This window comes from Theropithecus gelada, chromosome 16 (genome assembly GCF_003255815.1).
Source record: "Theropithecus gelada isolate Dixy chromosome 16, Tgel_1.0, whole genome shotgun sequence".
NCBI classification, from domain to species: domain Eukaryota; kingdom Metazoa; phylum Chordata; class Mammalia; order Primates; family Cercopithecidae; genus Theropithecus; species Theropithecus gelada.
Window position 1 is genome coordinate 64,395,049 of NC_037684.1, and position 4,817 is coordinate 64,399,865.

Here is a 4,817-nt window from a genome sequence, read left to right on the forward strand (position 1 = left end):
TCAATGATGGCTTTGGAGTTATGGTGAAGATCCGAAGAGAGCTGACTTGGGCTCAGGGTGAGAGAAGGGGCAAGGCGTGGTGTGGGGGAGGGGAAAGGGTTGGGTGGGGAGGGAGGGAGGAGAGGGGAGAAGGCTGAGGATGAGGGTCATGCCCAGCTCTGGGTGGCAGGGCTGGCTGTCCTGGGCTGCAGACAGAAGCTGTCCAGCTGGATCTCCCTCCTGGGCTCTCCCTCCTCAACCACCTTGATGACTCTTGGAGGATGCTGGGAGCCTGAGGATGCAAATCTTAAGATGCAAATTCTCCCAGCCTCCTGCTTTCTAATCTCTCCCCTTTGCCCTGTGTCCCCAGGGGGTTGCTGAGGCTTGGTGAGAAGCAGGGCGGTGGACTGGGCAAACTGAGTCATAGCCCACTACCAAGAGGTCTCCTCCAACCCAAATCCCAGCGTGGCCCTGGGTTTGCTCGGGGCTCCAGTCTGGAGTGGGAATGAGGTTCCCGAGGGAGACAGAGATGGAGGCAGGGATGCTGAGGATGTGAATGTGGCTGGGGCAGGGACAGGGACGGGATTAGGCATGAGGATGTAGATGTGGCACTCCCCAGCTATGACCAAAACGTAGACGCATGACTCTTGATAGGTGTTCATTGGGCTGAAGAACTGGTTCTCCTGGACCAGGGGCGGGACCCGGCGAGGAGGAGAGGTTCCGGGGAAGGATTTGTACTCAATGGGGTTGCTAACTAGGGGCCACCCACACAGGAAGCTGAGTTCTCACTGCTGGGGCATCCCCCATGCCTGACCCCACCCCAAGTCCTGCAAGGCAAGGAGCAAGTAACTCCTGGGGACCCACTCTCCTAAGACACAGAGGGAAAAAAAAAATCAAATCCGGCCACTCCCCTGCTTAAAGTTCACCAGAGCTTAAAATGATGTTGCCCTTAGAAATGAATCCAAGGGCCAGGCACGGTGGCTCATGCCTGTAATCCCAGCACTTTGGGAGGCCAAAGCAGGCAGATCATGAGATCCGGAGTTCGAGACCAGCCTGACCAACATGGTAAAACTCCGTCTCTACTAAAAATACAAAAAGTAGCAGGGCGTTGTGGTGCGCGCCTGTAATCCCAGCTACTCAGGAGGCTGAGACAGGAGAATCGCTTGAATCGAGGAGGTGGAGATTTCAGTGAGCTGCGATCACGCCATTGCACTCCAGCCTGGAAAAAAGAGAGAAAGTCTGTCTAAAAAAAAAAAAAAAAAAAAGAAAGAAAGAAAACAGAAACGAATCCAAGGATTTATTATGGCTACAAGACCATGCCTGCCCAACACCTTTTTCCAGCCACTCTGGCCTCCTCGCTGTACCCAGAACATGTGTCCTTCAGGACCCTTGCGTTTGTCCTTCCTGGGTTTATAACACCCTTCCCCCATGCTGTTCAAGCTGTTTCAACCAAGCTGTTTCAAGAGTGGTTTTGTTTGTTTGTTTGTTTGTTTTTTGTTTTGAGATGGTGTCTCACTCTGTCACCTAGGCTGGAGGGCAGTGGCCCAATCTCAGCTCACTGCAACCTCCGCCTCTCAGGCTCAAGCGATCCTCCCACCGCGGTCTCCCGAGTAGCTGGAACCACAGGCGTGGTCCGCCTGGCTAATTTTTTGTATCTTTTGGTAGAGTGGGGATTTTGCCATGTTGCCAGGGCTAGTCTCAAACTCGTGAGCTCCAGCGATTCGCCTGTCTCAGCCTCCCAGTGTTGGGATTACAGGCGTGAGCCACCGCACCTGACCCTAAGCGTGTGTTGTTCATGTCATCCAGGTCTCAACTCCAGTGTCACCACCTCAGAGTCCCTCCCTGACCACTGTCCCTTATGTTTCTCCACCCTCCGCCCTCCATCATGCTACCCTGACACCTGATTGTATCTCCAACTGCACTTGCCAGCACCCAAAAGGATCTTTATCTGTTTATTGATGCGTTTATTTTCTGTCTCTCTAGCACCCATAAACTGCAAAAGAAGGGGTTGTGCCTGGGGAGCTCACAGCTGCTCCCTCAAAATCTAGAAGAGCGTCTAGGCAGACAAGAGCCATGAAGCAAAGTGATCCTAAGATGTCAACGCTGGAAGGGGCTTTTCAGGTCTTCTCATCCCACTCATGTATCTGACAGGTTGGAACCACTGAGGCAGCTGGGAAAGGTCAGCTGGGGAAGGAGGCTGGTGTGCTTCCCATTGTGCCAGCTGGCCTTTTAGACTGACCATAAAACAGTGGAGGGCAGAGTGCAAGCTACGGGGAGCTCCTGACCTCACAGGGCTCCAGAAGCTTGACAGGAGCCTCCTCCCCATGTCCTGTCCCCAGAGTCAGGGCAGGACATCCTGAGTATACCAGGTGTGTCTGCCCAATAAATCTTTTTCCAAGCTGCCTTTCTGGGAAACCAGATTCCAATGATCCGCCCTGGTCCCTCCCTCTCTGGCTCGGGGCATTTTTCAGGGTAGGCATGCCTTCTAATGCTGCCTTTGTGGAGGCCCAAGGAGTGTTCATCCTCTTGGGGGACAGGGTGCCTGAGCATGCCCAGGCCCTTTTCCCTGCTGCTTCCAACCCCAGGATCAAAGGGGCCTGCACTGCGCACCCAACAATAATACTGGCAGCTGTCACTTACTGAGGAGCTATCATGTGTCAGTCCTTAAATCAGAGCCTTTGTGTACACGATTTTAAAATATGAAACAGGCCAGGTGTGGTGGCTCACACCTGTAATCCCAGCACTTTGGGAGGCCGAGGTGGGAGGATCACCTGAGGTCGGGAGTTCAAGACCAGCCTGACCAACATGGAGAAACCCCGTTTCTACTAAAAATACAAAATTAGCCGGGGTGGTGGTGCACGCCTGTAATCCCAGCTACTCGGGAGGCTGAGTCACGAGTATCGCTTGAACCCAGGAGGCGGAGGTCACGGTGAGCAGAGATCGCGCCATTGCACTGCAGCCTGAGCAACAAGAGCAAAACTCCGTCTCAAAAATAAATAAATAAATAAATAAATAAATAAATAAATAAATAAAAAGTAAAATATGAAACAAATACATAGCTCTATTTAAAATGCTTGGCAGCCCGGCGCAAGGTCAAAGGCACCTGCAGTGCGCACCCAGCCTCAGCCTCACCCTCACCCCTGGTGACCACAAGGGGGCGTCTCCGAGTATTTCTTAGTCCTTTGATTTGTTCTCCGGTAAACTAAACTGGTGATTTGGGGTAAGTCCTTAGGTTGCAATCTGCATATGAGATATCCCCAAACACACCTCTTTATGCACAACGGTATGAGGATCCTCTTCTCCCAGGATCACAGATGCAGCAAGTGAAAATCCAACAGCCAAAGACAGCCTTCCCCACCACACACACACACACGCACACACACACACACAGAGGAGCAAAAGGAGAAGGGATTTGTTTGAACACAGAGATTCTTGGGCTGGGATGTGATGAGACAGTTGGCCACCCCAAAATTTCAACATGCCCGGGCTTTGGGATGTCAATTTAGTTAGGGAGGAAATGTGGTTAGGTGTGGGGCTCTTTCTGGAGCTGCGGTTGTACTGCAAGCACATGTTGTTTTTTCCTTTTTACTTTTTTTTCTTTTTTTTGAGATGGAGTCTCACTCTGTCACCAGGCTGGAGTGCAGTGGCACAATCTCAGCTCACTGCAACCTTCTCTTCCCAGGTTCAAGCGATTCTCCTGCCTCAGCGTCCAGAGTACCTGGAACTACAGGTGCACACCACCACACCCAGCTAAGTTTTGTATTTTTAGTAGAGACGGGGTTTCACCATGTTGGCCAGGATGGTCTCCCTCTCTTGACCTTGTGATCTGCCCACCTCAGCCTCCCAAAGTGCTGGGATTACAGGTGTGAGCCACCGTGCCTGGCCATATATGTTGTTTTCTTAGATGGTGGCAGCCCCAGCCAAGGCAGCCTGTGGATCCCCACAGACTCCAGGAACAAACACTGACCATGGTCTACACTGGGGCTGAGACACACTGCAGCCCGCAAGGCCCCCAGCCACATGAAGCTCTGGGTGGGTCGCTGGTTATGCTGACACTAAAACCATCTGATCCCCCTACCACTGGCACCACAGGGATGGGGGAGGAGTTACCCTGTCATTGTCCAAAGACACTGTGATCCCGCCAGAGAGAGGCCATGACCAGGGTTGGGTCAGGCACAGAATTCGACTCAGGTGGCAGAGGAAGGAAGGAAGGTGGGCTGGATCTGAGGTCTGGGGAAGCAGAAAACCAGGGCGTTGGGCAGCTGTGGACTGAGAAGACCAGGAAGACTGACTTGAGGGCTGCACAGATCTCTATGTTTAAGGGCTGTGGGGCTGGAAGGAAGAAAATCAGACTCCCCAGATTACCAGTCATGTGGCCAGAATCAACTAGACTATACTGCAGTAACAACCCCCAAATTCCAGTGCATCCCTTCTGCTCCCAACTCAACCAAAACTCATCCTGTGACTCCACTCACAAGAGGGCCAGAGGCTGAGCCTTCCGTGTGTCCAGGAGGAGAACTGGATTTCAGTGGCAACGCTAACAATTAACCAGACTCTGAAACTTCACAAAATACTTACTATTCCACTTCTCAGTCCCCTGAATCCAGACAGTCCTTCACCTCCTGATGACACGCTCTGGGAGGTGAGGGCAGGAATATACAGCATGGCTGGATGGTGGGCTGAGCTGGGACACTTCTGTCTCCAGAATAGATGATCCATGGATTCATGTCTCCAGAACAGATGATCCACGGATCCACTTCTGCCCTCCCGCTGCAATCCCCTGGTACCCACAACCCTCACCCACCCCTATACACACACACCAAAACAGCAAAACAAAA